We start from the raw sequence: 12505 nt of genomic DNA on the forward strand, positions 1-12505 counted from the left end.
CACCTTCCAATACTTGCTATTATTCGATTTGACTTGATTTGGTTTGAGGACCTGGCATGTTTAATTACGGGTGGAGTTGCAGTGAATCTTGCTTCTGCCCGGCTTCCTCACCCTAACCGTTGCAAACACTGACAGTACAGGCACCACAGCCAGTAAATGCCTGCCCTCTTTTAAAGCCACGCCAGGCTTGTCAAGAACACAGACTCAAGCCCACATATAGACTGTTTTGTGTTTTGCTATTCTGTTTATGCACAAAGGAGCCCTTAACGTGTTTGTCCTCAAAGAGCAAAGAAAAGTATCTAGTAAAAATGCAAATCATATCTTGACAGTGAAGCTTTCCAGCAAAAACCTTCTGCTCTAGAATGCATAATGTACTCAAGCATAATAAGATCTACTACTACAGACTTTTAGCATAATTACCTGTAGACAACGAAAACTGAGGAAACTTGAGTATCTGACTGGTGTCTCTTGGGCCTAAGCTCTCAGAGAACCTAGTGAAGGACAACAGAGAAAGGAATAGGCAGCTCTGCTTTGTAGAACAGGAGGTGACTTTAAAAAAAAAAAAAAATTCTGTAGCAGCCTTCACGATTCCTGTCACAGTCTCGACACGCTTATCTGCTGTTGAGGCCACATTTGCCTCTTTCCAACCTCCGCCTGCCTGAAAACTACAAATTAGATGACTGTGTGGCCCACAGCTGGAAATACAGGAGGCAGCAAACCAGAGGTCAATTTTTGTTGTTGCCTCTAAATAAGGAGATGAAATTCTGACTTAAAATAGAATAAATTTCACATAGTGAAGATTTTTCCAGCTGAAAGTCTTAAAATATGGCATCTGGAAAGGGCCTTAGTCTATTGCTCCCATGGCGGTACTATATCGTCATTAAACAGCCCACAGATAAGGGACTTATGGCTCCCTGGTTATCAAGCTGTCAGGAGGTAAATGATGGAACTACGCTAGACTTGAAACACTCCCAAATTAAAACAAAAAACAAACCTTGCGTTGAGCTGTAAAAAGAGGCATTCTACTGAGAAGTAGAATCCAGATGCTGTGCCCATTGTTAACTGATGCTGAACGGCAAGCGTTAGAACTTTTAAAAAGTCACTTGGAGGTCACCTCCTATCAGGAAGCAACAGTTGGAACGGATGCAAAGATATGCAGGAGGAAGAAACCAAGGGCAATATATGCCAGGACGCTGTGTCTTATTTATTTTCTCACTTCCTACACAAAATAGAGAAACCTGGTGCCTAGGAGGCACTAATTATTTGTAACCCGGATAAGTGAAGAAGAAAGCCAGCAAGCAGCAGGAATGTAATATAGCTGGGAAAGGGAACTGTTGCTCAAGCCCTCTGCATGATCTTGAAATGTCCTTCCAATCTGCTGTGATATAACTGCACTATATCAAAATAGCTCAAATCATCTGCTTCCAGATGCACAGCTTCCCATTATTTCCTACCTTGAATGGTTAAGAATATATAGTAATATGAGACTAGATTTAATTGTTCCCACCCCCAAAAAGAAATGATAATTATGTGACATGATAGAAGTGCTAGCTAACCCTATAGTGCAGTATATAAGTGTATCAAATCACCAGATTGTACACCTTAAACATACACAATGTTATATGTCAATTATATATCAATTTAAAAAATTATATATGGTCATGATTAGGAGAGTGCACTCTGGAATCAGGCTGTGTTCAAATTCCAGCCCTGAAATGAATACCTGTGAACCTAGAGCAAGTTAAAGCATAATAACTCTGATCATGAAATTTAAATAAGTTTACACACGAAGCCATTATAGGATTAGCATGTCAAAGACGCTCAATAACTGTGAAACTTACTAGTATGAGGGTATTGTGGTAAACATGAAATTGAGCTGTACAATAGACATACCCATTCTTTTGGATTTGCACCTTGGATGAGCAATGCACTGATGCATTAAAGGCATTTGTGAACCTATAGTAATGAAATAAGGTTTCACAAAAGATACTGATGGGTAACAGATTTTATCTGTCTCACTTTACAGACTGATATGGGTCCGGTCTTAGTAGGAGATACAGTCTGAATCTGCTCTGATCTCCACAAAAAGCAGGCACAGAGAAACTATAATCTCCTTCAGAGATACTGCCTGGCTCTTGTGTATCTTCCATAGGATAGTCCAGTTGGGCACTTAAAAGGGATGATGAATACTAATCTGATTAAAATAAATCTTTAAGGGGGCGCCTGGGTGACTCAGTCGATTGCCCATCCAACCCTTGGTTTCAGTTCAGATCTTTTAAATTTTTACTTATTTATGATAGTCACACAGAGAGAGAGAGAGAGAGGCAGGGACACAGGCAGAGGGAGAAGCAGACTCCATGCGCCGGGAGCCCGACGTGGGACTCGATCCCGGGTCTCCAGGATCGTGCCCTGGGCCAAAGGCAGGCGCCAAACTGCTGCGCCACCGAGGGATCCCCTCAGTTCAGATCTTGATCTCATGGGTCTTGTGATGGAGTCTTGTGTCTGTGTTGGGATCCGTGCTCAGAGGGGATTCTGCCTAAAGATCCTCTCCCCCTGCTCACATGCACGCTCTCTCTCTCTCAAATACATGAATAAAATCTTTAAAAAAATTAAAAAATCTTTATCTGTATATAACAATGTCTACATGGGTTGAATGTTTCAGAAATATGAAATAGTTCAAATAAACTGAAAAGATCCACAGTATTTTGTTTGTGGTAGAGTTAAACCACATTTCTCTGATAAGTTTTTTTTAATTTAAAGATTTTATTTATTTATTCATGAGAGACACACAGAGAGGGAGTGACACAGGCAGAGGGAGAAGCAAGCTCCATGCAGGGAGCCCGATGTGGGACTCGATCCAGGTATTCCAGGATCACTCCCTGAGCCGAAGGGAAATGCCCAACTGCTCAGCCACCCAGTCATCCCTCTGAGAAGTATTTTTAAACTTTGTATGTCACTTGGGTACACAATTGAACATCAAGAAGTTTCTAAACTTCTAGTTATTAATGGTGAAATAAATGAAACCAAGTTGGTAAGTTCAAGTCATATATTCATTTATTCTGTAACTACTCTTAATATTTAGTCTGTACTGAGAATTTTGTATTACTTTTTTACTGAGATGTAAATGCACAAATCTTAAGTGTACAGATTGGCTGACTCTTACTTTAGCATACATCCATGTAACCAAATTAAGATGTAGAAATTTCAAGCAGCCCAGAAGACGCCCTTGTGCCTTCACCCAGGTACAAATCTCCCTTCAGAAGATAACCATTATTTTGACTTGTATCACCAGTAATAGTTTTGTTTGTTCTTGAATATCATAGAAATGGACTCATACAGTATGTATTCTTTTTGTCCTGGTTCTTTTGTTCAACAGAGAGAAAGGCATCTCTCTGGCTGGGTGCAGGTATAATTTATTCCTGTTATTTGCTGCATAGACTGTAACATCATTCAATATATATTGGATGAATATGCCAGAATTTGTTTATCCAGCATTATTTTTAAAAATCTTGTTTCCTTCTCAGAGTCTAAAGATTTAATACTTTCTGCAAGATCTCATGTTTTTTGCAACTCTATGTGGCTCATCCTCAAATAGCAATGGTTACAAACGGCTATTGTGTCAGGTTCCAGCCAGGAAAGAGATATTTCAGAGATAACAATACATCTCCACTTGTCTAGCCTCAGGGTATGTCACCTCTCCTTCTCTCTGCCATAATCTTGCCTGCTGAGAACTTAATCTTCCTGACATTCCACAGAACATCACACTGATCCATTGCATTGGTGACATCTTGCTGAGTGAATGTGCACTCTGGAATCAGGCTGTGATGGCAAGTACTTTAGATGCATAAGAAAGTCACATGTGTTTCAGGAGGCAGGCAATAACTCCTAATCCTGGTACCAAGTACTATAACATTTAAGGTCCAGGAAATAGAAATCACACTAGGCATTTCAAACAGAAGTGATACATATGCAAGGAGTTGGTTATACAGATGTTAGTAGTCTAAAAGAATGAAGTAGATGCTGAGGTGACCCAAAAATTAGCAACTGTAAGAAGTAGCTACCACCTCCAGGTAGTGAGAGAACACATGGGAAGATTTAGCATTACCAGAATGTAGGAACTTGAAGGATAGGCCACCAGAAGCTGGTGCTGAATTGAAAGACCATTTTTACCTCTGGCGCTGGAACCTCTAACAGGGTCCTGTGAACCCGGTCATCAGGCCTTTGAGGGGTGCCCTTGGGCTGGTGCTCAGAGAACCAAAGTAGTGGGGAGCTGGAACTTCCTGCGGTTCCTGGAGGAGTGCCGCACTAGCTGAAAACAGGAAGAGAGAGATGCCCGTCTCCTCCCACCTTCCAATTTCTCACCAACGCCTTCCATCGGCAGAGCCTACAAGGGAAATCAGGCGGCAAAGGATTCTGGGAAATGTGGTTTGCAGACTCCCAGACCCAGTTTCACAGAATGGAATTGAGGAGAGTTGGCTTGGCCTGCTAATTACCTGGGGAACTACTGGCGCAGCCATCACTTTAAGGTTAAGAAGATTGTTCTCTTTTATTCCCCTGGGAATATGCCAGACCCAACTCCTTTGGGTCCTGGTCGAAAACTTAGAAGTTCTAGGCCTTCTCCCAAGAATGCTGAATGCAGTCACCCTCCCTGAATAGTCTAGCACCTTTGGGCTTGCGGAGCTCCTGAACTTCTAGCTCCTAAAGCTGCAGCAATCGGACACACACCAAGGGAAAGAAAGACCCTGAGGTTATATGCACTTTCCCTTCTCAGCCCTATCTGAGGTCAGTGAGACACATTCTAAGAGTTAGTACTTTACAAATGTTACAAGGACTTTTTTTGTTTGTTTTTTTTTTTTTGAGAGAGAGAGAGAGAGTGAGAACATGAGCGGGGCAGAGGGAGAGAGAGACTCTTAAGCAGGTTCCATGCTAATTGTGTAGCCCTACATGGGGTTCGATCTCATGACCCTGAGATCCCGACCTAAGCTAAAATCAAGAGTTGGTCACTTAACTGACTGAGCCACCTAGGTGCCCCAAAGCCTTTCTTAATATAATGACCTTAGGTTTCCCAGATCGGGAAACATGAGAGCAATTTAAGACTATCATCTTTTTCCTCCTCAATGTTCTATTAGAGACCTTTATTTGCAAAGATGCGGGAACAATGAGATATAAACAACATCTAACCACAGCAAGAAAGGGAAAAAATTAAAAAAAAAGAAAAAGAAAAGCCAAAAAATTAAAAAAGAAAGACAGGATATGGGGACCAAGAAGGAAGAAGCTGGTGAGAAGCTATAATCACTGATACTGATTTGTGCTGAAGAAGATTACAGTTTGCTTGGGGCTTGCTCAAGGACAACAAATGTAACTGTGTTAAATGGAAATCACTGAACATATACAAAGAAATGGAAAGCACTGAACTGTTGAGGGTGATACCAGTGCAAAGTAATAGAGGCTGAGTGTGCTGGAAAGCATTGGGAATCCTTGATCACTGACCACATTGTCACTCCTTACCCACCAGATCACGAGGATGTCCAGCTGAAGCTATGCAGCTGCTATGGTAAGCACGTCAAAGTGTGAAGTACCATGTAGCCATAGCACCGGGCACAAACATGTCTGACTAGAAGAGTGAATATATGAGGAAATTTCAAAGGCTACCCATGCCATGAATATTTTCTTCACAGGGCAGAGTTCTTAATTTATGTAGAAACTAAGTTCCTAAGCTTTAGAGCCTTAGGACCCTGGCAGAGCCCAGACATCCTGAACTAGTGATCTTCTTTCTTTTACACCACACAAAGCTGTAGGAAGGAAAATGTAGGGAGAAAGGGCAAGCAGGGCCCAGGATGCGGAGAGGAACAGAACATTTCCTTCACTTACACTTAGGTGTAAATCCAACAAAATATGTAAGGGCTTATATAATGAAAACTACAAAATGCTGTTGAAAGAAATAAAACAAGATCAGAAAAAGGAAGGGACATATTGTGTTCATGGATTGGAAGTCTCAGTATAGCAAAGATAATGGTTCTCTCCGAATTGATCTGTATATATAGATAGAGATCTAGTGCAATTCCTATCAAAATTCTACCAAGGAGGGCAGCTCCGATGGCCCAGCGTTTTGGCGCTGCCTTTGGCCCAAGGCATGGTCCTGGGACCCGGGATCGAGTCCCACATCGGGTTCCCTGCGTGGAGGCTGCTTCTCCCTCTGCCTGTGTCTCTGCTTCTCTCTCTCTGTATGTCTGTCTTGAATAAATAAATAAATAAATAAAATCTTTAAAAAAAAAACTCTACCAAGGATTTTGGTAGACATAGAAAAGCTTATTCTGAAATACACATAGAAAAAAAACAAAAACTGGGGGATCCCTGGGTGGTGCAGTGGTTTGGCGCCTGCCTTTGGCTCAGGGCGCGATCCTAGAGACCCGGGATCGAATCCCATATCGGGCTCCCGGTGCATGGAGCCTGCTTCTCCCTCTGCCTATGTCTCTGCCTCTCTCTCTCTCTCTCTCTCTCTCTCTCTCTCTCTCTGTGACTATCATAAATAAATAAATTTTAAAAAAATTAAAAAAAAACAAAAACTGGAGTTGAAAAAGTAGGAAGACCCACTATACTTGCTATTTTTTTTTAAAGATCTTATTTATTTATTCATGAAAGATACACACAGAGAGAGGCAAAGACATAGGCAGGTTCCATGCAGGAAACCTCATGTGGGACTCGATCCTGGGTCTCCAGGATCACACCCTGAGTCAAAGGTAGATGCTCAGCCGCTGAGCCACCCAGGCATTCCTCTACCTGTTATTATGGCTTCCTTATGTGGTTATAGTAATCAGGATTGTAGTATTTTTTTTTTGAGTTTTATTTATTTGAGAGAGAACAAGCTGGGAGAGTGACAGAGGAGGAAGAAGCAGACTCCCTGCTGAGCAGGGAGCCCGACGTGGGGCTAGATCCTGGGACCTGGGGATCATGACCTGAGCTGAAGGCAGAGGCTTAACCAATTGAGCCACCCAGGTGTCCCAGGATCATAGATTTTAAAGTGAAGGGTAAAACTATAAAACATTTAGAGGAAAAGAGCAGAGAATCTTCAGGACCTGGGCTTGTTGAACAGTTTGTGGTTATAACACCAAAAACACTACCCATAAAAGAAAAAAAATCAATCAATTGGATTTTATAAAGACTTTTTCTGGGCAGCCCGGATGGCTCAGCGGTTTAGCACCGCCTTCAGCCCAGGGTGTGATCCTGGAGACCCGGGATCGAGTCCCACGTCAGGCTCCCTGCATGGAGCCTGCTTCTCCCTCTGCCTGTGTCTCTGCCTCTCCTCTCTATGTCTCTCATGAATAAATAAATAAAATCTAAAAAAAGAAAAAGACTTTTTCTCTGTGAAAGATCCTCTTAAGAGTGTTAAAGTATAGCTACAGACTGGGAGAAAATATTTGTAGACCACGTATCTGATAAAGAACTCATTTCTAGAATATATGAGGAACTCTCACACTTAATAATAATGGTAAGAAACAATCTAGTTAGGAAATGGGCAAAATGCATGAATAAACAATTCGCTGAAGAGGATATATGGAAAGAAAATAAGCACATGAATACATGTTCCATGTCACTTGCATTAGACAAGTTAAGACCACACTCAGAAGCTCTTACACACCTCCCAGGACAGCCAAAATAAAAAGTAGTGGTCATCCAGAATGTTGGCAAGGATGCAGAGAAAGCGAGATGGGAATGGATAATGGTACGACCACTTTGGCAATAGTTTGGCCACTTCTCAACCTCAGGTCCCGACAATTACACCACCGGGCAGTTCTCCTAGAGAAACAAAAACTATGTCTTCACCAAAACCCTTACATGATTGCCCATAGCCACTTTGTTCATGCTAGCCTGAAACTAGGAAAAGCTCAGACATCCTTCAGCAGGTGAAAGATGAAAGAAACTGCTAGGTCCATACTGTGAAGTACTAGTTAGTAGTAAAACGAACAAACTGTTGATAAACACACCCACCTCGATGGAGCTTAAGGAGCAGGAGCTGGTGGCCGCGTGCTCTGAGGTCCCCAAGGGCGCACCTCTACCACTCTGCAGCCTGTGGTTAGGTCAGCTCAACTTCCCTCTCCACTGCATGGACAGGACGGAACTTAGGCCTGGTATCTCATCCTCCCCATTCCAGTGAGTGGGTCAAGCATGACCACATGACCCAATCCAGGCCAAAGACAGTTGCTGAGCAGGAGTCACAGCTCTCCTGTCTCCTGGCACTGCTGACTGGTGTCTTGCTACCATGTAGCACATGACCTGGAACAGCTGGAAAGGAACCACACTGATGATATTGTTTGAGTCTCTCAGAGTCCATGCCTGAAGGTAAAACTACCTCAGACTCATGTGATAAATTATATTCTCTATTAAAAGAACAAACTATAAAGAGTCCCTGGAATAATTCAAATAACAGCAGACAGCAAGATGCTTCTATCCTGAATGAGGGAGTTGCTAAACTCTAAAAGTCTAAAGGAAGGGGGAAGATATTAGAGAAAAATTACCTAAGCCCCATCTTCCATCACAACAGAAATGGAAGATCCCAAAATAAGTCAGAAGATCTTTGTACGAGCAGCTGCCCATTTTTCTACCCCTCTTTTGTGTCAGTCTCATTAAGGAGTAACTTTTTAGTTCTAGCAGTGGAGCCAGAATAAAAAAAAATATATATATATATATATATATATATATATATATATATATTTTTTTTTTTTTTTTTTAAGAGAAAGCTTACAAAATACAGATAACAAGAGCAATGTGTAATGCTTTCTCCCTTCTCTAGAAGCCAGTGGGGGAAAGAGTAGGGGAGCAGGTCCCAGCCGGGGAGAGGTTATAGTCTCTCACATTCCAAACAAAGCTCACTGGAGAAGCCACATGAATATTGTTTTAGCAGCTTCAAGGGAACTGGTCCTTCTTTACCGGCTCAGCATTTCTATTTGCAGATACCAAAGAAGTGGCAGGCTCCAGGGGCGACCCTGGCTGTTGTTCCTGTCTGAGGGGCTGGCCATTGTGCCCTCATGTGATAGGTCACCTGATCTGGTTCAGGATCCTCACAAGAAGAGTGAGACATTGAGGAGATGCAGCCGGGAATGAAGCACAGGAAACCCACCAATCACCCAGGCTGAAGTCAATCCCCTTGATCCATGTGAAACTTAGTACTAGCTCCCACGTTCAAACTACTGTATTATATATAATGAGCTATATTAGCCAGCTATATAATTAAGGCCCGGAGACTTCAACTACTCCAGTGGAAAATTTCTGCCAAATTCTTTGTAAAGTGACACTTTTTGTGAGATCTTTCAGGAAACTCAGCAGAAAGAGGAAAGTGCCCCAAGCTATCCCAACTAAATGCCTCTCGAATAATTGTGAAGGGGGTGCTTTTTAAAAACACATGCTATATGAATTCCTTTATTACCATCCAAGTGCCATAGATTGAATGTTTGTGCCCTCCCCCACTGAAAATTTGTGTGTTGAAACCTACTCCTCCGCATGATCCCATCAGGAGGTGAGGACTTTGGGAGGCAATTGGGTCATTAGGGTGGAGCCCCCATGAATGGGATTAGCGCCCCTTATAAAAGGGACCCTCCAGGCTCTCCCACCCCTTCTCCACATAAGGACATAGCGAGAAGACAGCAGTATATCAGCCAGGAAATGAACCTCCCTCCACCAGATGCCAATCTGTTGGCACCTTGATCTTGGACTCCCAGTCTCCAGAGCCTCGAGGAGTCACTTCAAGTCAGTGTTCTTTGAAGCTGCTTGGTCTGTGGGATTCTCTTACAGCGGTTACAACAAGCAGAGACAAGAGGCAGGATTAAAGATATGGCTCGGTGTCTACTTGTTTATCAGTTCATTAATTCACTTCATGGAAAGGCTTTTTCTCAGGTTGTAAAAATGGTACTTGAGTCTTTAATTTCTCTGATATTTTACTGGTTTCAGTATTATCACCACCGTCTTCTTTCAAAGTTAAGTTCAATTTTTACCTTTCTTTCAAACTTTTTCCAATGGTCAAACTAATAGTGCATCTCTCTTCTCTAAGCTCCCATAGGGCTTCACAGTTTCATACTTAAATATCTATTATCTCACATTTGCTTTCAATTTATTTCATGTGTGCCAGGCCTGTACTCACAACTAGATTTCTAAAAATTGTGGTAAAAAACACAGCACATAAAACAAGCCATTTAACCATTTTGAAGTGTGCAATTAATTATATTTGTAATGTTGTGCTGCAGATCTGAGAAGTTTTTCATCTTGCAAAACTGAAACCCTGTACCCATGGAACAACCACTCCTCATTGTCTCTTCCCTGAGCCCCTGGGTGCCAGCATTCTATTTGCTATCTCTCTGATATGTGACTGCTCTTGGTACTTCATATAAGTGGAGTCTTGCAATATTTATCTTTTTGTGATTGCCTCATCCTCTTAGTGTGATGTCCATATTGTGTTCATCCATATGTTCATCCATATTGTAATGTGTTAGAATCTACTACCATCCTAAGGCCGAACACCATTTACAGTCTGTATACAACTAATGGGTTCAGCCAAGACTGGCCTTACAGTGCTCATGATTTCCCAATGAATGCACTCAGTGGAGCCCCTCAAAGATCCTCTGACACTTAACTGGAGAGATGGAAAGCTCTCATTGGCACAACTGATGGACTGAGGTAGAAATGGAAAGCTCACCTGAAATATGAGAACCTTCACTGTGGAAAAGCAAAAATAAAAACAAACTAGCAGCTCTTTTTTTTTTTTTTAGATTTTATTTATCTATTAGAGAGTGAGAACAAGAGAGATCACAGAGGGAGAGGGGGAGGGAGCAGACTTGTCTCTGAGCAGGGAGCTGGATGTGGGGCTTGATCCCAGGACCCTTAGATCACAACCCAAGCAGAAAGCAGACACTTAACTGACTGAGTTATTCAGGTGCCCCCGAACTGGCAACTCTTAATTACCATTTGGTTTAATAAGAAATATATATTTGATCTTCATCCCCAGTTCCTGGCACAGAGCCTGGTATAGTAAAGAGCCAAGAGCCAGAATTCCTGGGGTTGAAATCCTAACTTTACCCCTAAGTAGCTCTATGACTGTGGAACAATTAAGTCTCTCAGTGCCTGTTTCCTCACTAGTAAAATGGGAATAATAGTACCTATCTCTTAAAACTGCTGAGGATTAAATGAGTTGGTATCTGTAAGGTGCCTAGGACATTACTAGGAGCATAAGTGTTACCTAAGAGGCCTTATGCTATAGATGAAAGGGTACCTACTGACAACCTGGATTTTAGTTTCCCAGCTTGATGGTTACCTGGCTTTTTTTTTTTGGCCAGATTTTAGCACTCTCTTTATCTGTAAAAATGTGGATGGTTCAAACATTGCTGTAAATGTAGATTGAATGCTGGCACTGTGAACTTGAGTTTGGGGCCATTTTCTCTGTTTCCTCAGCACTTTGCAGAGTGCCTGATACCTAGCATGCAATAAACATTTGCTGAGTTTACAAAAAAAAAAAAAAAGAATAAAAGGGTCTTTAGAAAAAGACCTTAGGATTTCCTAGGAGCTAGGAGATGAGTTATGTGTGCTTGTGTTCTTAGTAAACTTCTTGCAACATACCTGAGTTTATTTTTTTTTAATTTTAAAAAATATTTTATTTGAGAGAGAGAGCATGAGGGGTGGAGCAGAGGGAGAGGGACAAGCAGACTCTACTCTGATCAGAGAGCCCAACATTGAAGCTTGATCCCAGGACTCCGAGATCATGACTGGAGCTGAAGGCAGATGCTTAACTGACTGAGCCACTCAGGTCCCAACCATACCTGAATTTATGCTAATGAGGTGGCTCTTGATGGCCTGAGATGGCTTCAGGGGGTGGTTGGTTGCCGGTGATAACCACATGATTAGATGGTTAGAACTTAGAGCTCCCAACCTCTGGGGAGGGAAGAGGGACTGGAGATTGAATTTGATCACCAGTGACCAATGATTTAATCAGCCATACCCATGTGATGAGATTTCTATAAAAATTTCTAAGCAGCACATTGAAAGCTTCCCAACCCATGAACACAGTGAGGTGCTAGGAGGTAGGTATGCCTGGAGAGGGTATGGATGCTCCATGATAGCTTTTAGCTTTTAGCTATTTTAGCTAAATACCTTTTAGCTATTCTTGAGTTGTATGCATCTCTTCTACTAGATTGTTCCTGAATTGTATCCTTTATAACAAGCTAGTAAACATAAGTAAAGTGTTTTCCTGAGTTGTGTAAGTCATTCTAGCCAACTACTGGGCCTGAGGAGGGGGTCAGAGGACCCCTGATCTACAGTTGCTCTGTCGGAATTATGGGTGGCCCCTCCAGGACTTGAAGTTGGCATCTGGAGTGGGGGTATAGGTTCTTTTGGAACTGAATCCTTAAACCTGTGGGGTGTGCTGCTAACTCTAGGTAGTTAGTGTCAGAATTGAATTGAACTGAATTGTTGGACATCCAGTTAGTGTCAGAGAGAATCCAGGAGTTGATGATAGAGCCAT

Source organism: Nyctereutes procyonoides, unplaced genomic scaffold, assembly GCF_905146905.1.
Source record: "Nyctereutes procyonoides isolate TBG_1078 unplaced genomic scaffold, NYPRO_anot_genome, whole genome shotgun sequence".
NCBI lineage: Eukaryota > Metazoa > Chordata > Mammalia > Carnivora > Canidae > Nyctereutes > Nyctereutes procyonoides.